General features: G+C 35.5%; 1 protein-coding gene across 2 annotated transcripts in view; it reads left to right on the forward strand.

Moving 5' to 3' along the window:
• Positions 1-23,824, forward strand: part of LOC110456067 (cephalotocin receptor 2-like) — a 121,246-nt gene that overhangs the window by 31,071 nt on the left and 66,351 nt on the right. The window contains exon 1 of one of the 2 annotated variants that reach the window (XM_021506605.1): positions 22,141-22,963. The exons of the other annotated variant lie outside the window; for it this stretch is intronic. The gene's annotated coding sequence lies outside the window, so the exon portion shown is untranslated. Of the gene's footprint in view, positions 1-22,140; positions 22,964-23,824 lie in introns of those variants that run through there. 2 annotated transcript variants of the gene reach the window in all.

Below are 23,824 nucleotides of genomic sequence, written 5' to 3' on the forward strand. Positions count from 1 at the left end.
TGTCGTCTGCATGATGGACAATATCAATGCGGGATCCCTGTTCTATTGCGCTGTGTTTTTCCTATACAGTAATCTCCCCTTAACTTCCTTTTGTATATACTTCCGTTGACCAGGTAGCGTGGTCGGTGGGAGCAATGGTATGTGTATTACAATTTGAAGTTCATGGTTCGATTCCAGGACTTGTTTTACACTCAAAACACTGTTGATGATTACATTTGTTTATTCTATCTTCATTATTTTTCATAAAATCCCGCAAGGTTTGGTTTTCTTTACAGAAATGATCTATCAATGTTATATTCATACTTGATGAAACAGTTTCTAATACTTAACTACAGTGTGTGGCAGTGTTACGGGGATCCTTAACTGTCTACATTAGCTACACGTAGCTCGCTATGTAAGCTAGTTTGAAGGATTCGTGCAAATTAATATTCCAAGTATCTAAGCTGATAATATTAATATTTAAAATCAGAACTTGGTGATAACTTCCTCGATTAATTAATATATTTACCTTGATCAGCTACAAATAGCCGTTTATAGCAGGTTTTATGTCATTTGATATAAAGATTGTATTTGCAATCAAGCAGTAAACAGCGAGTAGTTCACTTTGGTCGGAAAAAAACATTTCTTCCTGCTTTCATTTATTTCAAATTTCAAATACGAAAGTGCTTTAACTATACATGTGTTTTAAAGTTATTTAATTAAAATTCCTTTGTGATACAAGGACTACAGACCTATTAAACATGTCATGATTGACCGATTAGTTGCACAAGTCCAAAAATAAAAGTTTAACTGCAAGGCGTTGTAATTAAACAGATAGTTAAATATAAAACCCATACGCACGTGTCAAGAAACATGGCCTGAACTACGTCTGCTTTACAGAAATTTCCGGATCTATGCACACTGTACAGTTTTAAAATCCCCCAAAAGACTTCCTAGGGAAATTTGTAATACCGCTTGTCCTTCCGTGGCACATCCGTTCCGTACAATAAGTTGTGTTCCAGTTCAAGAATATATCAAAACTTCATACATGGCTTTTACACTAAAAGTGTTTACTTGCTTTACTTTTCAGGTTCGAGAGTCAATATTTTTATGAATAAAATAAATGAGTGCGATTTCCTTACGACCAAGCTTAAACTTTATATACATGTACTATCATTCCCTTTTCCATATAATTAAATTCCATGGTCAATGTTACTTGAGATTATAACAACGGTTCCGCGTTTTAATTCGAACTCCCGTAGGTTGATCCCACTTCAACTTACCTCATACACTGCTGCTACTCCTTTGTATCTCTGAAGGTCAAAGGTCAAGGTCCCTGTTATTATAAATACACAATTGGTTTTATCACAATATCGCGAGCTACCGTGTGTCTAACAGAATCAGTCTTCATTATTACTGAATGTCTACAGCGAAAGGACGAATTATACTATGTAGGTAATTCAGCCCCGTTTGTCAGTTTTTTTGATGCGCTGTCTTTTATTATGCTCGATGAGAACAAAAACGTATGGCTTCAATATTAAATGAACTGGAATGTAAGCGAAACGTGCATCCTCAGTATGTAATACGATTTTAACAAAATACAAGATGGTTTATCTGTGTTAGATAACTGTAACAAATTCGAAGTACGGCTTCGAATGCGATTTGTGCTTCGATGGCTAATTTGTGCTTTCAAATATATATGACAATTTTTTCATTAAGCTTTTTCGTAATGATGTACCATTGTTAATAATGAAACTGAAAGACGTTTTAGAATTGGCATAACATAAATGTATATTTGATTTATACTTTATATGGTGTGCGCTTAAGTTATTAGCAGCCTCTATCTAGAGAGTTAGGGTACTAAGTGACTAAAGGCATGCTTCCCATTATCCCCCTCTTAGGTCTTACTGCGCCAACATTTAATTTCCGCAGCCACTGAGAGGCTCTGTGTTTTAATTGATGGGGTTCATTCTGGTTTAGGGCAACCTGACGTTGTTAGCAACACGAGAAATTTTTGGGGATAATTGCATTGACAGTCGACGACGAGTCGTTGTCAGTGGGTATTATATTCTGCCAGCTGCTGTCAACCAGACAGTATACTGTAGCAGTTTAATTCCGATACAGGTCGATAACGAATACGCGATCGAGAGGCTGGTGGGAGAGGGAATCTAGAGACGTGAGAAGGTACAATATACTAACCCAATGAAAGCGTGAGTTCACGAGGGATTTAAGGGCTAGAAGGTAGGAAGAAGGCCTTCGAGGCACGAAACACTTGTAGGTGTGGTTCACAACAGACAGATCAACTGCGGTTAGGCGAGATAACGAGATAGAATGAATGGTGTTNGGGGGGGGGAGGGGGTTCTAGCGCTTTTAATGCGCTTGGTAAGCAAGCACAATTGTAAAGGTAAATGAGTGTTACATGTGTGATGTCGAATAGGGTCCCAGCGGGGAAGATTATTCCAGGAAAGGGCCCCCAGTTGTAGCTTATTAATAAAAAAAAACCACAATTGTATTACCTTTGTAGCTGCAAGAGGGAGGTGCTCTGGTTAACTCGATATAGGTTATGTAATATAAGTTATAAGTGATTGATGCGCTAATGAGAATCTAATTATATGCTAACCATGAAAAGAGTATATTTTGTTTTAAATATGAAGTGTTTTTTTTTCATTTTTAGTGATGTAACCAAAACAAAATGTTTTATATAGGATCCGCATGTTTCTATAGATAAGAAGCGAACTAATATAAAGGGCACTAATGAACTATTCTATGTAATAAGCTACATTTTAGGTATCCGTTCTCCATTAGCTGTAAAGCATTACTTTCGTTATTGCCTTGTGTGAGTATTAGTAAAATGTAGATAATTAGTTAATATTCCGATAGATCTTTAGTTGCGAGCTCGCGATATTATGAGAGTTATACTTTTTTCAGGAAAGCGATTGTCCTATATTTTGGGCAGAAGCGGCTTCATCTGTGAAATGGAAGTGTATACATGTACGCTGAGCGTGCAAAAAAATGTCGGTTTAGGTTATAGAACCAGTTGTATGTCAAAGGATTGGTTACAACAACATTTAAATTCAACTATAATAGGCTCATTAAACTTTATGTAAAAAACGTTGGCAATATTTTACCTTTTGATTAAGGATTTCCGGATCACTGCCAAGTACCTTAACTACACTTCGGAAACTCCCTTTTCTGACATGGCAATAACTTTGATAAATCATTCCTGAAAAGAAATCTATACATTGTGGGACTTTTATGATAAACATAATGAAAACAGAAACAAAATATAATGAACAACAGTGTTATGAGTATAAAAGTTCCAATGGACTAGACCGGGATTCGAACCCTGGTCACTTTAGAGTGTTTCACTACCTCTCTTATCTAGTGAGCTACATGTACATGTACCTGGTCGACGTAGTGTGTCCTTGCCAAACTGTGCTTAAGTTACAATAAGACTTAAACGAAATCAGGGGAGGTAGCTGTATTTACGGAAAACCTCAGTACTTTGGGACAGCGGTCCTTAATTGAAATAAAATTTATATTAACATTTAAATTAACACATGTATCGTTAGTTTCTAAAACGACTTCCGTTCAATATGACACTTAACCAATCTGACATCCGAGAGGCAGGCGCAACATGGCAGCATGCGGCTTTCGTAGCTCACATATCATGCATTAAATTATACCGCTCTTCATGGCTTTGCTCTTTTTAATGAACTGTAAGCCACAGTATTTGCCCTAAGCCTCGAAGATTAGGCTTATGATATACATGACGCCCATGCTATATGAATTATATTAATATTTATAGCCGCGTTGAGGTTTCCCTACACCGAAGAGGGATGCGTCTATATTTTCACTGCCAGTGCGGTGCTTGGGGCAGATACAACGTGTAAAAAGCCATCTCCCAGAGGTGACCTAACAGTATGATTTGTAGATTAAGACTATGGTCTGTCACAGAAGCTTGCAGACAAGTAGTTAACTTGGAAAAAATATATTGCTCACTAGGGATTCACCTATGTAGTTGTTCACAGTTTTTACACTTCTATTACATGAGAAGTAAACATAATGGTCTGTCTAATAATGCGTTATGAGGTGTTTCCCTGTACTTTACAATGTATTTTTTAAAACCTGCGAACAAAAAATGTTAGGCGCTAGAACTTCGTAACAATGATACGCTTCCCTCTGAATGAATTCTGAGACAGGGGGAAACGGCTAACTACGCAGTTCAGATACATTGTACATGTATCAGCCAGACGACCGTGAATCCAGAGAGCTTTTGTGTGTAATTCTACTCGATGGTTGTGTAGCATTTTATCTATAACGTGAAGTTAAATCCAAATTTCCTAGTTTATCCGATAATCCCCATATTAGATAAATACTACATGGTTTTACACAGCGTGTTAATTGATCAAACACATACTTATATACAACCTACAGTATCTGTACAATATATTCCGTCTTTTCGTATTGCAGAGTTACATGTACCTGCTCTTTTGAGCAGGTATTGATTGTTACGTCATTCGTTTGTGTTAGAAAATAACGTCGTTTTCTAAAAAAAAATGCTGACGTTACTCTCACAAACAAATGACGTAACAATCAATAACTCTGCAATGCGAAAAGATGGAATATGTATTTGTGGGTTTTAAAAGTAATTGTAATGTAAAAATACAACAAAAACGTTATATCTCATTACGATCTTATGTCTGTAGGAGACATCAAATAAAACGGGTAAATGGGTCAATATGAACGGTGTTGTACATATAATTATGTTTACCGTATATAACGTATTTTTTCAGGAGGTTTCGATTTTCATTTTATTCGCGAGACGAAAAAATCGCAAAAATAGAACATAAACCTTTCATCACATGACGACAAATACCATGTGTGTAAATCGTATCATTAATATGAAGATAAAAAGATGAAAAAAAGCAAATACAGAGATATTTGGAACGCATTCGCGATATTAGCATTGAATAAATATAATGTACGTATGTAATAAATGGATTGTATTTATTGGAGGGAGGCTTCAGCGTTTCTGTCAACTGAGCATATGAATGACAGCAAATCAGAATTAAACAACGTGTATATGTGAAAGTAAATAAAATGGATGTTTAACTTCCATCTAGTTGGTTTGGCTAATTACCATTTATTTACATATACAAGGCACATAGATTGTAATATGACATAACTAATATTGATAAACAATAAGCCCCTAAGCTAGCGTAAGCTGAAGGCAGAATGTCATTTTACACTAACCGCAATCGTTGACCAGTGATTGTGTGTGTGTGTGTGTCTCATATTTATCTTAACCTCATTAAATTATGTTAATATCTCTTCCGCAAGAACAGATATTTACCATATCATGCATTTACCCATGAAAAAGACATTTTGAGAGATTCTATTCCATATAGCATTCATCACCAATGGACGAATCGTTGTGTCATTTGTTTCCATACTTCAGCTTTCCTGTGTCAACATAGTGTCGTCGGCCTTCGGCTTACGCTAGCCAATGGGCTTATTATTATTATTTTAGATATTAGTTATATCCTATGATATTGTAAATGTTCTTTGGTTTTCTATGTCTCGCTTAAGGAGCGGATTGCTTCGGAAAAGGACAACCTCATATTGTTTAAACTGTTACAACTAAATCTTTGCCCAATATAATACATAGTTGTACATACAGTATAAATACATTGATTTTCATGCAAGATTCTTTTCAAAATGTAGCGCTTGTTGGTGGCGCCTGCTATCCCCTTTTGTTCAATAGTCATTTTTTTTTATTTCAAATCTTTAAAATAATACTATGACGAACAAATTAAACAGATATAGACATATCTGTTTTCTAGTATTCAAATGAAACGAATTACCATCCATTACGAATGAAATGTTCGTATCAGGTTGATGTTAAAGCTAACCATACTTTGGCTAATTGAGTCCTGGTAAAATAGTATTTATTTTCCCCCGACTCCCTTCATCCTTTCCTCCCCATCATGACCCACCCACTCTGCCTACCACCTGCCCCGCCCATCTCACCTTCCTCCGTTCGCTCCCATCGACGCCCGTTTTACATTAAGATAACCTTAAAGAACCATAAGGATGGCTTCATTTTGTCCCTGAAATGACACGGCCGTCGGATTTGTGTGTATAGAACTCCATGTGCTGTGCCGTACCTGTTTGAGAGAGGGCGTTAAGCATTTCCATGGTATTGATGACATAGAGTGCGGTTTCGGTTTACATAGACGGCACTGGTGACAAGCATTTATCAATGCAACCTAATATGTATTAATCAAGAAAGTGAACATGCTCAAGGATTCCAAGAAAACGTCATAGTTTATGTGAGAATCACCATGGCTACATTGTATATATACGTCTGTACATATGTCCAATTATGTGATTGAAATCCGAAAATCTTTCTCATCTCTCCTTAAACGGGAACGTTGATTCATCGTTGATATAGTAATTGTACTACAGGAACACACACACTCTGGATATTTTGAAGAAAACCACCCCGAACGTACAACATTAAGCAAATTGGATGAAATTGTTGTACATGTGTGCTCAGAGGCAAGGGTGTTCTAGACAAAACTTAACTTATTTATTTTTCTTAATACTTTTCAGAACTCCCGTTCCACTGGCAAAAGTATAACTGTGAATTAGAATTGTTTTAACACTATATAGCCACACTATAGCTACAATATGTATACCAACAACGAATTAAATACGTTACTGTTGTTTGAAAAGCTTCAATGGAATTCTCTTGTGTTTAGCCTGCAGTGAGACAAAGAACTTTCAAGTAAATGTATCTTGATGAGTTGATCGTTCAAATATGAAGATACACGCTCTTCTGGGTTTTTTTCTACTTTTTTTAGAGCCAAAGTTGAATAATAAATACAAAACGTCTTCGTACGGCTGAGACTTCCCCCTATCTTTACCGTATGGAGCACGATGGATTTGCAGAAACAGCATGCACTAGTTTATTGTTCAAGGTCTAACTTGACAACTTAATCCAGCCCTGACCTAGGTCAAAAATAAATCGGGCTACGGTAACATTTGAACGCTAATGACACAAGTCCGAAAGGCTAAGAAGCAATGTAAAAGTCAATTAAAACGCAGATACATAATTCATATCAGCAGAAACCATCTATATATGCTAATAACCATGATTGCCTTGATTCCGATATTATGGAAATATTCTGATTGTCAGAATAACAAGGGATAACGTTCAGCGTACACGTCAAAAGGGCATGTATGGACACATTTAGCTATCTGAGATTATAGATTCATGAGCTTGCCACTAACTAGTGCTGTCATTCGTATATGTATGGTCGCCAATATCCGTTTCTCTTCTAACGAGTATTCGTCTCTTGTTATCTAAATCGGAAACCCTTTTGATTGGACGGATTATGTGTACTTATATCATATCAAACTAATTGTACTGAAAGGATTATGACGCACGGGAAATATGTACTCCATGACATATGCATGCTCACCTTTAGATTCATTCTGTCGACAACATCCATTCGTAACCCCTTCCGTTACATTATGCCGGGTCAATTTCTATTAGTAACTTCTTTGGTTACATTACATCTGATACAACATTCATCGAGAACAACTTAAGATTTATTTTGTCGTTTACAACACCGTCAAATATATAACCACTTTGTATGACAGCCACTAGGTACAGCATCCAGTGCATTGTTATCAATTGTCTGTTGCGACATCCTTTAATATCCCTTCGGGCCCCCTCTGTCCGATACAATAACCTTCGTTAACTATTTGTTATTGACAATCAATTCCGTTATTTCCGTATGACGCGAGTTCGGTCTAGTCACGCCAAAAATAAATGGTTGGCAATATAGGTAACGAACGAACAGAATACTACAACGAACAGCACGTGAAATATAACAATTTCCTGGATACATTTTTGGAAATTTTGGAAACGCAACAATAAGAGTATGTAATTAAATTCACCTAAAAGTCGAGGACATTTTCGTTAAACAAACAACTACACTCTAGTATTTGACGGTAGAGCTGTAGCTACTCTAACGCATATAGATGTAATGCTTTCATCGATGGTACTTAATTTAAATACCCCTTCATTACGTTGTGTATTGGTGCAATCATATGTGAAAAAAACAAACTTTATTACTATTGTGATAGTCTTTTGTCCGTCGTCGTCCGTCGTGCGTCTTGCGTTAACTTTATCTTGTGAACACGATAGCTTCAGTAAATATTAGCCGAGTTTGATGAAATTTTGTATGCAGCCATTTATCAATAAGATCTCGGACGAGTTTGAAAATGGGAATTATTCGACAGTAACTTACAGAGTTATTGTCTTTTGTAATATTATTTTATTGGACCTTGTGAACACGATAACTTGAGTAAATGTTAACCGAGTTTAATGAAACTTTGTATGCAGCCATAATATCAATAAGATCTCGGACGAGTTCGAAAATGGGAATTATTCGACAGTAACCTACAGAGTTATTGCCCTTTGTAATACTTTTATTATTGGACCTTGTGAACACGAGAACCTGAGTAAATGTTAACCGAGTTTGATGAAACTTTGTATGCAGCCTTACATCAATAAGATCTCGGACGAGTTTGAAAATGGGAATTATTTGACACTAACTTACAGAGTTATTGTCTTTTGTAATATTATTTCATTGGACCTTCTGAACACGATGAGTAAATGTTAACCGAGTTTAATGAAACTTTGTATGCAGCCATAATATCAATAAGATCTCGGACGAGTTCGAAAATGGGAATTATTCGACAGTAACCTACAGAGTTATTGCCCTTTGTATTAATATTATTATTGGACCTTGTGAACACGAGAACTTGAGTAGATGTTAACCGAGTTTGATGAAACTTTGTATGCAGCCATATATCAATACGATCTCAGAGAAGTTCGAAAATGGGAATTATTCGACAGTAACTTACAGAGTTATTGCCCTTTGTAATACTTTTATTATTGGACCTTGTGAACACGAGAACCTGAGTAAATGTTAACTGAGTTTGATGAAACTTTGTATGCAGCCATATATCAATAAGATCTCGGACGAGTTCGAAAATGGGAATTACTCGACAGTAACCTACAGAGTTATTGCCCTTTGTAATACTATTATTATTGGACCTTGTGAACACGAGAACTTGAGTAAATGTTAACCGAGTTTGATGAAACTTTGTATGCAGCCATATATCAATAAGATCTCGGAGGAGTTTGAAATTGGGAATTACTCGACAGTAACTTTCAGAGTTATTGCCCTTTGTATTAATATTATTATTGGACCTTGTGAACACGAGAACTTGAGTAAATGTTAACCGAGTTTGATGAAACTTTGTATGCAGCCTCACATCAATAAGATCTCGGACGAGTTTGAAAATGGGAATTATTCGACACTAACTTACAGAGTTATTGTCTTTTGTAATATTATTTCATTGGACCTTGTGAACACAATAACTTGAGTAAATGTTAACCGAGTTTAATGAAACTTTGTATGCAGCCATATATCAATACGATCTCAGAGAAGTTCGAAAATGGGAATTATTCGACAGTAACTTACAGAGTTATTGCCCTTTGTAATAATATTATTACACTATTTTGTATTGGACCTTGTGTTCACGATAACATGATTAAATATCAACCAAGTTTGATAAAACTCTGTGTGTAGCCTTTTATCGATAAGATCTCGAATGAGTTCGAAACTGGGAAATATTTGACAGTAATTTACAGAGTTATTGCCCTTTGTAATAATATTATTACACTATTTTGTATTGGACCTTGTGTTCACGATAACATGATTAAATATCAACCAAGTTTGATAAAACTCTGTGTGTAGCCTTTTATCGATAAGATCTCGGATGAGTTCGAAACTGGGAAATATTTGACAGTAATTTACAGAGTTATTGCCCTTTGTAATAATATTATTACACTATTTTGTATTGGACCTTGTGTTCACGATAACATGATTAAATATCAACCAAGTTTGATAAAACTCTGTGTGTAGCCTTTTATCGATAAGATCTCGAATGAGTTCGAAACTGGGAAATATTTGACAGTAATTTACAGAGTTATTGCCCTTTGTAATAATATTATTACACTATTTTGTATTGGACCTTGTGTTCACGATAACATGATTAAATATCAACCAAGTTTGATAAAACTCTGTGTGTAGCCTTTTATCGATAAGATCTCGAATGAGTTCGAAACTGGGAAATATTTGACAGTAATTTACAGAGTTATTGCCCTTTGTAATAATATTATTACACTATTTTGTATTGGACCTTGTGTTCACGATAACATGATTAAATATCAACCAAGTTTGATAAAACTCTGTGTGTAGCCTTTTATCGATAAGATCTCGGATGAGTTCGAAACTGGGAAATATTTGACAGTAATTTACAGAGTTATTGCCCTTTGTAATAATATTATTACACTATTTTGTATTGGACCTTGTGTTCACGATAACATGATTAAATATCAACCAAGTTTGATAAAACTCTGTGTGTAGCCTTTTATCGATAAGATCTCGAATGAGTTCGAAACTGGGAAATATTTGACAGTAATTTACAGAGTTATTGCCCTTTGTAATAATATTATTACACTATTTTGTATTGGACCTTGTGTTCACGATAACATGATTAAATATCAACCAAGTTTGATAAAACTCTGTGTGTAGCCTTTTATCGATAAGATCTCGGATGAGTTCGAAACTGGGAAATATTTGACAGTAATTTACAGAGTTATTGCCCTTTGTAATAATATTATTATTGGACCTTGTAAACATGATAACTTGAGTAATTATTAACCAAGTTTGATGACCTTTGTATGTGGCCTTATATTAATAAGATCTCGGATGAGTTGGAAAATTGGAATTATTCGACAGTAACTTACAGAGTTATTGCCCTTTGTAATAATATTATTACACTATTTTGTATTGGACCTTGTGTTCACGATAACATGATTAAATATCAACCAAGTTTGATAAAACTCTGTGTGTAGCCTTTTATCGATAAGATCTCGAATGAGTTCGAAACTGGGAAATATTTGACAGTAATTTACAGAGTTATTGCCCTTTGTAATAATATTATTATTGGACCTTGTAAACACGATAACTTGAATAAATGTTGACGGAGTTCAATGAAACTTTGTCCGGTAATTATTTGACGGTAACCTGCAGAGTTATTGCCCTTAGTCATTATATTATTATTTGTCCCTGTGATGTTAATTGACATTACACAAGAATAGATGTAAATTCATATGGTACTTCTTTTTTTTCATTCATGATGCATTTTTGCTACTTACAAGGTGCTATTAAAATTTTGTGCCTTATTTAATAAATCATTGATTTACGCTTTTACTTGTTTCTTTTAACCAAGAACAGAAGACATACAGTTACCAAGTTTTTCAAAACAGACCCCTTGGGTCAAAACTGGAGTCACAGCGATTATTCAGTTATCGTGTTCACAGGGTACAACAATAATAGAATTACCAAGGGGAATAACTATATAAGTTATGGTCAAATATGTCCGGTATTCAAACTTATCCAAGATCTCATTGACACAAAGCTGCATACAAAGTTTCATCAAAATCAGTTTATATTTATTGAAGTAATTGTGTTCACAAGAAAAAACTAATGGACGATGCAGCAAGGTCACTCGGACCGACGAAAAGTATGAATTGGCCCCTGGATGACAGTCCTGATTTGAATCGGATGTCAGGTGACCGTTAAGTCCCATGGGCCTCTTGTTTATTTTACAACAATTGTGAAACAAGTTTTTTCACCTGATATCAATCACTCTCGTTGGCCTGAATGTAAGCGCGATGGGTGTCTTACTGTGTGAGGAAACCGGAGTACCCGAAGAAAACCTATGTATCGGGCAGGTGATCCCATACAAATGTACCTTTACATGTCCGATCAGGGAATCGAACCCCAACCGCCTTGGTGAAAGGCAAGTGCGCTATCCGCTGCGCCACACGACCACCAAAATCATATGTAATCCTCCAATCAACAAAAAAGTCGTATATTAAAGTATCAAATAAAACTTCTTTATTTCAAAATAGCGTATGTACAACAGTTGTTACTGCAATTTACGTAGGTCGCCCAGATGAAGCCGTTGAAAATGGTTGGTTATGATTTGTCATATTTATCTTTATTTTAATGAAGACAAATGGCTAGAGAAATTGAAAAATAGAATATTCCCCTACCGTGAAGATATGACAGAGTAATTGCAACCGGAGGGTTATATACTTGATAGTTTAATGCATGATATCTATTCTTCCATCCCTTCAAGACACGTTTCCAGGGCGTAAAACAAATCGAAAATGGGTAAATTTATCATCGATCAGAGTGTTAATTCTATGAAAATATTTTTTAAGTGCTATTTGCTTGTGGTTTATTGTGTTTTTTTTTAGTTATATCACGAAGTTTATATTTAAGAAAAAAAAAACATTTTAAAAAAGGAACTAACAGAAGAAGTTGCTTCCGGAAAACATAATCTTATTCTCATGGTATTTCAAAAGTTTCCATGTTGATCTATTTTTTGTTCATATTTTGCCTTTTTCATCGATTATGAATTCAAATTATACTGAATTGTGTTTTTGTATGTATTGTAATGTATTGTATTGATTATACCGAGTAAACCTAAATTCCTGCTTAAAGGATTCCAGTACCATACCGATACAACGGATAAAGACTGAAGTTCATGCAACATCTCCTCCTCAAATAAAATAGAGCGCGATTCTACAAACACAAGCCACGATGCCAACAACCTATAAATAGGTATATTATAATCCCTGTATCTTACATAAAACCTAGCCATGAACATTTTAACGACATCAGACGTTGTTATTGAACTCCCTTAAATATATCGCAACATGTAGTTAAAAAATGTACGTACCACAATCGCGAATACCTATCTTAAACAGTCATTTATTTAATGGCGCACGCTTGTATAACGTGCACTTTTAGAATTTCTATAAATAACCGGATAAAACAATACCTCGCTTCCAGCCAATATTTGACTTGGTGTTCTATTCGTAATAACTTTACAAATTCGTTATACATCACTCATTTCTCGACATGACGAATGAATATTGGCAGTATAAAGCGAGTGTTTGCAGTAAAACCTCATTACACTGTCATTATTTTAGCATTATGTTGTTTGCTTGCAAAGCTGTGTCATTCAAACAGATCATAAATACCATACAAAGACAGTTCAATATTATATTTAGGTTTTCTCTGCCTCTTATGTTCTTTTTTAACTTATAATTTATATTTAAAATTAAAAATGCCCGCCTTATCGACAGTCCACACAATTTCGTTCAATAGTTTGAACAGCGTGTTGTCGCGTGCTGATTGGCAAACAAAGTCGTACTTTGAAATTTTAACAAACACTTTAATTTTATTCCACAATTCAGTATCAATACAATTGTGTATGATATGTATATAGGGTGATTTAAGTTTATCAATAGAACTCTGAGCTGAAAGTTAGATTTTAAATTGTTTCGATTTTTCCTCGGAACAAATTTCGCGCATGGACAAATACAGTGAACACCGTAAATCCGACCTTGTCCTCCATGAGGGAGTTATTTTTGGAAGTTTATTCGAACTCTTTGCTCATTTTGTGAAGAATCCAGGCGTGAATTTATTTCTTCATTGTATGGGAACCTGACATTAGTCGGTAGATTCTATAACAACCTCGTTATTTGACATGTCGTCAGAAACTGAGAAACCGTGGATGCGAGACGCGTGAAACTGATAGCGTTTGAAGTGAGTGATCTTGCGACGGAGCACAGGGTCGTTATAAATGTCTGAAATGTTTATGTGTGCTGTGACTCATATCAGTAGGTCTGTAACATATGGGTCAGTAGGTCTATAGAACATGTGAATTTCAGACATTTGTAACGAACCCCTGTTGATCAGTACAGTGTAACAGACGATATTTCTGATAAATTGCGTGAGCGTTAAAATTGTTTCCATTGCCGGCATTGGTGATTTCAACCGATGTGCATTTTGTACGATATTGCAGACCTTGGTCTTGTTTTCGTTGTAATAAAAGTGTTTTTCGTTTTATTTTTTATTTTGCACATAAATTTACAATGACATTTTCTAATCTCACAATGCCAAGCGATATTTCAGCAGCGTCATGTTTATTTATATTGGATATTGTAGTTCCGGTGAGTGTTGTAATAATACGCTAAGAATTGCGTCTCGTGATGCATGGTTATTAAAGTCCCATCAACGACACAGCTTTCAAAGAGGCTATATAGTGGCAATGCCATGCAAATGTAAATATATATATATATATATACGTTATATACTCGTTTGAACATATATCTAGGTACATTTGTGATATGATTTGACTATATATCGCAGTAAAACGGTATGTGGTTTCAGGTGTGTATTGAAGTACAGACATACAATCTAAAGTGACCAGACTATTCATCAAAACAGAGATGTCCAACTAGTATTTTTCAAACGCAAAAATTGGCGTTGTCGTTACCGGGCAATTTTCGCCGCAGTGTAATTTTTGGATTTTCGCATTCCGTAACAAAGTCGGATTGATCATACAGGTGGTAAACACAGTAATTGTATATGACGAGCGAAATTTACCCTGGGCGAAAATTGAGATTATATGAGAAGGGCTGAAGTGTGATAGCGAAAATTTTCTCGAATACAGTAGTTAATTTCAGAAAATGATAGTGTCTAACATGGGAAAATCTTTAATTTTCTAGGCCTCTCGAACTAAAATACATCAATGCCTTTAAAAGATGTTCTTTCACAAACATTATGTTGACATTGATAGGGTTCTTAAGTGGCATTACTTTAGTTGAAGTTGACACAAGAATAGAAACTTTTCACTTTGAAATATAAAATGTGGTCAGAGGCTGCCGCCCTAATCGGCGCTCTGTCTTACTTCAGGTAGTCACTGCACTCAAAAGATTTTACGATTTGATGGATTTGGCGAAAAACAAGATAGAACTGCATGCATAAGGATGTAATACCTGCCGTGAAACGCTGTAAGGGTTTCAGATCCTGGCGTTGAGAGATAAAATTGGAAATAGCGAAACATGTTTTACGGCTAGGTAGTCTTAGTTTGGCATAAAACACCATTAAAAAGATTTCGTAAATGAAGCCAAAGTTTCAGTTGTTTGCATTAGGATGCGTTTGTTTTCAATTCATTACGTGCCAGGTTTAATATAACTTTCAAAACAAAGATAAGATGAGATAAGCCAGACGTTATTATGCGTATCATGTTAATTATAACGATATCTGATATGGATACGAATTTTACAGCCTTTTGATCGTGTTTTGAAATGAAGCTGGGTTTGTGTAATGAATATCATTTTTTTTCATATCCTCAAAGATTATTTGACAGCGTTTGAAGTACGATTAAGATATATATACATTTTTTTTTTTTTTTACTTCAAACATCACTTAGTTGTATGAAATCTGCATATATAAGCGGCACTGTACTTAATCTAAAGGTATTATCAAAGCCGAAAATGTTTTGGCCGATTATATCATCTCATACGAATTCTGAATCGCGAAGCTAACATATAGAATGTTTTGCTTGTAATATCGTTGGCAGATAAACATGTAAAACGCCATGGTGGACTGACTTAACTTTATCTACCACTGTTTACGTTATTTAATGTATTGAGTGTTCTTTTAGTTCAAAACGTTGGATGGAGACATGTACACATGTACTGTTTCAGATTTTATGTTCATGTAAGTTTCTGTTTACTGTTTACAGTTATGAAAAACCATTACGTCAACTTCAAAATACAAACTAAACCCCAAACAATAGGGCATTATATAGAACAAACATATGGTGCCCGGAAGTGTAACCGTTTTCTGCGACACTTATTGCACTAGTCATACCGTGTCCCGTTGCATCCGAGACCGTTTTTCATTCACCAATGGTGAAAGAAGCAGCAAACAAGGTTTTAATCATCATGGGGTTCAAAGGTTTGAATAAGGGTATGGTGATGGCCATTCTATTTTGTTAAATTGAATCTTCTCTGGGAGACAATCTTATAAATTAATTTGTCATTTTGATGAACATATTCATAAAATGATGAAATACGGAATGAGGCATCTTAGCTAGCCAAGGCTTACGATCCGGTACGATCCGTGACGATCCGGCCTTCCTAATCTCCGGATCGTAACCCTTGGCTAGCGAAGATAGGCATGAGGTGGCAGATCAAATTATAAAAAATAAGTCAGAAAATGTTATACAAATGCTAGGACAATTGTAAATATCATATGCAATTTCATATCAAAAGTTGTTGTAAAATGCTTTATATCATTATTTCAGTGTAACATATACGCGGATTCGAATTATTTCGAGAGTGTAACCTTGAAGAAGGCAAATCAGACATGTATCATTCTTACTGTGTTGGAACAAATACACTTTAGCATGCTGATCTTTAGGAATAAAATAAAGTTTTCATCATGTTTAAGCTAGTGTACATGACAACTACGAACAAGAGTTTTTTTCAAACAGAAATTTAAAATGTCACTCAGTTGAGAACAGGACAAAACGGAAAATGAAAAAGTCCAAAGTAGATCTTACGGTGTGCATCGGGTTACCAATAAGCAAATGAAGTCACGCGGGTCTTTCCGTCTCCCATCACATTCAACGACAATAATTATAGCAACTGCAAATTTCTGTGGAGTCCTCCCTGTCAAATAATTCGTCTTGATGAAACCTGAGTAACTATGGCAGAAAAAGGCCGATTCTGTTAACTACGTCATTTCAATTGCAACGAATAGCCATATTTCAACAAGCAGAAATCACTTAATAAGAGCCTTTTACCTTCTTTTCTTTGCGTTCGCGAAACAGTATGTATAACCGTGGGCTTTTGAATTTGCCTCATAGACATTGTTTCTTAAAAGGTATCGTTTCTTGTTGTTATTTCATAAGAAGCTTGATTTCGAAAACTTTAACCGTAAACTGCACAATTGAATTTGCAAATGAAGGCCGTCTATGTTCCACAGCATTTGCGCATTAGATAGGAGGAATGCCAATATATATACATAAAAGACATATATTGTAACAGGAGTTATATGTTAAGAAATAGTTCTACAACCCGTGAGTCATGCATCATGCTATCACCCACCTACATTGTCAATCAAGTTATTATTAGAATTCATGAACATGCATCCTTAAGTTGACTTCATGCATGACTGATAATTTGCTTCGTACGTAATATGTGCATACCTTTTTAAATATCAAACACAATCATCTTTCTCGTACGTTAGATAATGCAGATCCTTCGACACCAATGATGGTAAGCTATGGAAATAACTATTCTAGATCAAAACTGTCTAAATCTATTCAAGTCTAACAGCTTGATATCAATAAACATTTGGATAGGCGTCGATTAATATTTTCTAATATCATTAGAATGTACTTTTATAATTACTTCGTTATCAATCCATACGGCGACTCGTTCATATATGCAATGCTCATTTTTCTCGGTGTTGTTTTGTTGTAGCTGATTGATATTGTTGGGTATGCGACTTCTCTGTGCCAGATCACCTATTCAGGTACAGATAAGGCATTTGAGATAACAGCTGGTATATATAATCAAATATATAGCTGGTATTTTTCCATTGATTAATTCAATACAATACTTGTCATCGTGGTCTATTCATTCTCTAGACATAGAAGATGGTATTGGAACAGGATCATGGTTAAACCCATACACGTAAGTGGCTCTGCATAGTAGGTAGTGAGGAGAAGGATTTAGGGAAGTAAGCCAAAGGATATTCGTGTTTAACGGGAAACTCATTAGCTATCCCCAATCCACATAGCTCTATGGAAACATATTTACAGAATGATCACTCAGAAAGTTTGTGTCGCAGACTCCAAACAGCGCTTTCCTCCTTTATCACTGCCACTCATCCTGGTAATCTAATATGATTATGGCAAAGGAAATCGAGGGAGCGAGTGGGGACGGAGATAAGAGCAATCGAGCAGGCAACGCAGGAAATGGAAGGGAGGAGGAGGGCGGAGGAAGAGAAAAAGAAGAACAACCAATCTAAATGAGTTGGGAGGAGGAGAACAATGAACAATACAACTAAAGGGTGAGGATTACCAGAACGAGGAGGAGCAACAGTAGAGCAAATGACGAGAGGAATAGCAAACAAACATGTGAGAGAAGGAGAGAAAACAGGAGAGAGAGCAAAAGGGGAGGAATGGAAGTAGCAGCAGAAGAAAGAGGAGCAAAAAGAAGGAAAGACGAGGAGAAGGGGAAAGAATAGAAGTAAAAGGAGGAGGCAACGATATACCACAAGGGCATTGATTACACCGAAGCTTTTGCACAAAACCGTTATTAGCCTTCAAAGACAAAATGTAGTAAATTGTCATTTGGGCTTACCATGGCCGCTATTGGACTTCATTACTATTTCAGTGGACGGTCACGTGCAGCGAGGCTACTTCATACGTTAAAACATTGCCATATGTATTTTGGTGAATGAGTGAGTGGTTATTGTGCCAGACAACATGGGGCACTTGAGGACTTGATTAGGTCTCTGAACAATGTCCTTCACCTTCAATGTTTTATATGACAATCATGAAGGAAATTGATTCATCGCCTGTCACACTGACCGTTAGACATCGGGATTGTAAATGTCATAGATCAAAAATAGAAAGTGTAGGCAGCGATAGAAGCGCCTTTATCTGCATTGTTAAGGCAATCATATATCCATGTTGAATGTTTTTAGCACATGGTATCTTCAAAACTGGTTTGGAGATACAAAAGTTGTACTTAATGTCAATTTTAAACGTGTTTCTAAGATAAATATCTGTATTTTACAATATTTAAAGTTTGAAATGTTTTGCAAATTTATACTACCGAAAGTGCATAAAGATAGGGTACATAAAATTGAAATTATGTTTGTTTCACTTAAAACAACGTGAAACTTGAACGTAAAGGTAGCGTCAATATCTGTTACAAATTTATACATATGTAAAACTGCTTTTCATCAAGCGTCCGGTAGGACCTGTTCATAATGTGTCATACGAACGTTGACATGACCGTACGGATTTGGTACAGATATTACCGGGTTCCGTTTTGTATCTTAATCGGGGCTACGTGTAAAAAGATTGGCTCTCGCTATGGAGTAAATCTCTTTTTTCAATCTTAAACAAATCACGGTGCGGTTTTTACTGGATAAATGTAACTGCAACGTCAAACAACTACTTACAAATGAATGGACATTTTCCCGTTCCCGTTTTCATATTGCTTTCTTTTAAATCTACTTTTTCTGACTTCTGTAACAGGTCAGTAATTAATATTTTCCATGATTTTTTGAAAACAAAGCATGCAAAGGGTGTTACGGGTTAAAAACAAGAATAATAAACTTAACGGAGCAAAACCCAAACTTTGCATCCGTCGGGACTTACGATACATGCAGTGGGTAACGTCCCCGATTCCCGACCTGCAGGGTTGCACATGCAATTTAAATCTAGGTCAAACGCAAGTAATGAAATATCTTAATAGTGATAACCGGGGTGGTGGAAACGACACAACAAGCCAGACTAATGAGCATGCTCAAAAACAAAGACTTTCACATCACACAAGGAAACAGACTATTTCTCGATAAAACAATGTAGACGATCTTTTTCAGAACAAATTGTATTCTATATCGCCTGTGTGCATCATTAGTTTAAATGTACAAGGTGTAGAGAACCAAACTGTTCATCTATACATCAAGGCGAATGAGCAAGCGCAGCCCACTAAAAATTGCAAAGATAATGACTAATAATTGAATAAGCACTTACACCTCCAAGGCATATTTCACTTTATGGATTTTCTTTTCTCTTTTATTTGTAATAATCATTTGTAAAACTGTAACAGTAATAGTTGTTGTTTCGACGGGGAATTGCATTGGAAACCTACTGAATGTCATTCGGCTTAATGATGCCTGATTGTAAAACAAGTGAATAGACTTGAAAAAGCGGTTGTGTAAATGAAGTAAAGTAGTTCGCTATGTGTCTGATACGTGCCCGACAGGTAACCTTTTCGATTTCAGTTTTAGGCAATATCAGAGATAGTCAGGTTCGAAAGTGTTATTAATGCAATTTACTGATATGTTATGATGTACTTTTATCACATCAAAACACTGACATTTACAGCCAGGTCAATTGTTCACGTCTTAGATTTAATAGATATTTGATCTCTCCATGATTTTCTTATAAAATACATTTCTCTTTCAATAACATGGAATTATCTACAGTAATTACTCTTCATTATGGATTATTTATCCAGTGCGCAATTGATGATATTGGTGTTTCGCAGGCATAACGAGCCTGACTGAATTTATTTAATTTATCTGTTTGTACGACAGGGTGGATTCGATACCGGGTATAAGATATAAGTCCAACTATCAAAATCAATATTTGTGTGTGTCTGTTGTACTGTTGCATATGTAAAATAATAAAAAGAAAAATAAGAAAGATCACTTCGGTCTATCAGTAGTATTTAATTATTTTTGTTTACTGTTCGAAAATCCACCAAGACACTTCATCCTTTTGATACAGTGTACAGTATACGGTTTACTATGTTTTCAGTAAGAGTCCTTGGGACCATCATACAGACCAACGAATATGCATCGACCGTTTTCCATTCTCTGGGGGTAACTGACCGGTGTGTGAACTTTCATCCTGTATGTCTTTTGTGTATGTGTGGTCAGTGTTTAAGGGCTGTTTCCCCAATGGGTGTCCGAAATTGGTCAGCATGTCAATATCGGCGATGATAAGTTTAACTGCATAACATGAAATGTTCGCTGTGTCATAAATTTCGCGGTTCTCATGGTTGCAATTGAACAACTAAAGTGAAATATCCATTAAAGTATACTGTATCAACGCTTCCATCTTCTCAAGTCATACATTTCAAAGAGACTGCGAAAATAGTAGTAAGCGAAATAGTTTTATAAATTTAGTATAGCAAAAATGAAATGTGAATGCAAAAACATATGAAAGATGTCTCAAATATAATAGTCAAAGCAATGGTAAAGTTATTGTTTAATTCATGAAACTGTTATGAATGATATGTAAATGTTTCTGCAATGAGCAGATAAACGTCAAACCCGTCCTAAATATCTATTCAGGTAGAGTGTATCCCTGACCGTTTTTTTGTGATTAATACTTTTTTTATAGTGTTTGTATCATTGATCAATTTAGAACTCAAGTGTGGCCCATGGAAAGCTGCAGGAAACCTTGTTTTCTAAACGCAATCAATAACGTGATGTGCCGAAATCGCCAGCACTGATTTCAATAGGAGTGGCTTTTGTGAACCAGCAATATATTGTTCGGGATCGTAGATGCTTGTCAAGTCGCAAAATCGCTCAAAATGAGAATTTCGTTTGCCACGATCTGTGTTTATTTTTAATTTAGCGTGAAAAACAATATAAAAAGCGATGCGTTTAGCTTAAAATAATCGATTTTCATGAATTTATTTGTCAATTCATTTTTACGTGTTCAAGGTACTGATACGTTCGGTTTGGATATGAATTTGCGATGCAAACTTAAAACTATTATTGGTATCTGGGTTTTTTTAGTATGTAAACAGTTATTGTGTAATTCTTTGCTTGTAAAATCATAATAATCAATTTGAATTATTTGGTATATGAAAGCTGTTTAAGGTTTCTCGACGTTTTGAAGTATTTTAAACATATCCTGAAAGAGATTTCTATGTACAACATGTTTTTATTGACTCATAATCTGATGATAGCGTATGATCAGCAAGACAAATATATACTGCAAGATCTGTAAGGAAACAGTAAACAAAATGATAACAAAATAAACACTACATAATACGTGATGCTATTGAGATTAAATAGTCGTATGCAATGCATAACAACACAGGAAATAGTATGGACGAACATTACATTTTGGTATTGTAAGGAAATGTATTTGAAATAGAAATTGTCTAACAACGAACCACTAGTACTATATAGTCAACACCTGTTTAGTCTAAAAGGAAAAGGGAAATGACGGAAATAGACCATTAACTGAGAACAGGTAGCTCGCCCTGAAATGTACAGAATGATGTTTATACACTGGAAGCGTTTCGGTAGTTAGAAACTGTGAAGCCTCGTGAATCGTATTGCGTGCAGCGCTCCGCATCCACTTGGTCGATGTGGTCAAGCTCCTACTTTCAGATTGCCTATTGAAACTCGTCGTGCGAGCATCGGTGTGACTGAACAGAGGAGACGTTACGTTGTGGGGACTTTATCTGTTAATGCTCCTTCCTAATATAGCAATTTGTATACCCTAAGTAACTCTGAAAGGACAATTTATACCGAAGTTTCATTAAGTGTAATGGTTACTGATATAAATTCACGTCGTATCGCGACGTTGAGTTTAGCCAGTGTCTGTCGATACTTGTCTGAGTATGTTTGTTAATTCTCTACCGGACCAGGGTCGCCATAAAATAACAAAGTATAATGCTCGCAGTGAGTACACTGTATATACAATGTAGTATAAGTTTTCTGTTCTGGTAATCTTCGAAACAGTCAGCAAGCGTGCCGTTACATTAATTACAAATCAGCGCTGGGTGGTTATTATAAGGGTTTGACGCACAGGACTCTTTACAAGTAACAGAACGTTTGAAGTCAGAGAGTGGAGAAATATTTACCATTGTGGGGTTCAATCAATTTGCAAACTCATTCATACTGGGATGTGCATTGAACATTGGAGCAATGTAAAAGACTCATTCAAGTATGTGTGCGTGCTTGTTAGGTCAACAGGAACTTCAACATATATGCGGAAATGACAAAAGTAAATGTTAATATATCTTACAGAGTTTATCTGTGGATGTAAATGTGTGACAGTAAATTATACCTACTACCACCCACACAGAACTTAACATTGCCGATGTGTATGAACATCTTATCTACATTCGCCACCTGTTGGTGTAACTGTTAAAGGGATTTTACCTATCATCAGGAATATCTCCAATACGGTAAGTCGTTTATAATCACAAACAACTGTTCGAGTTTATGTAAATATTTCCCCTCTAAAAAAATCATAATATAGTCTAACAGTGTTATAATGTATTTTTTAAATATCGGCATGTTACGTGCATACGTGTTTCGTGTCGCCGGTGTTGTTTGTTCCTAATTGAGTATCCACCTACCGGAAAGGTTTTATAGATATCTTTGAAAAACCGGTATTTTTTTTTATCAATAAATGCTCTTGCATTTTGGCATGTTATCAGTGATATCCCTAATGTATATAGCCATTATTTCGAGCTAATATTTACGGATTTTACACAGAAAAGCTTTTCGGTGATCTCAACAACTAGACGGTGCAGAAATATCGACGTATCTTTTGTTACACTTGATCTGTATTAGCTAGACCCGTGAATGCATTGACATTGTTAAGTTATGTACGGGTTTTGGTATAAAAGCTGATACGCATCTTAATGGAAGTGGCTGATTGATGATGAAAGCATAATTTTCTTGTGCAACGCGCATTGTTTATACCAGGATTTGTACACATTTCAACTCTTTTAATGAGATCGTTGAATTAGAAATTTGTTGAAAGCAAATTACATATATTACAAACTCGTTTCAACTAACATAAAACCAAATGCAAATACCTGATGACACTGTATATAAGTAACATTTTCATGTATACCAAATTATGGTTTTACACAGAACGTCGAAAGGAACTATTCCTAATTGATATATGAAAGGGCGATATATTCGATTATTTTATACCATAAATAGCATTGCACTATACCGAGATTTGTCTGTATCAATTGAGCGAAGATATTCTTGGACGGTGTTCTTCAATGTTATTAATACATAAACATAGAATG

This window comes from Mizuhopecten yessoensis, unplaced genomic scaffold (assembly GCF_002113885.1).
Source record: "Mizuhopecten yessoensis strain PY_sf001 unplaced genomic scaffold, ASM211388v2 scaffold8507, whole genome shotgun sequence".
NCBI lineage: Eukaryota > Metazoa > Mollusca > Bivalvia > Pectinida > Pectinidae > Mizuhopecten > Mizuhopecten yessoensis.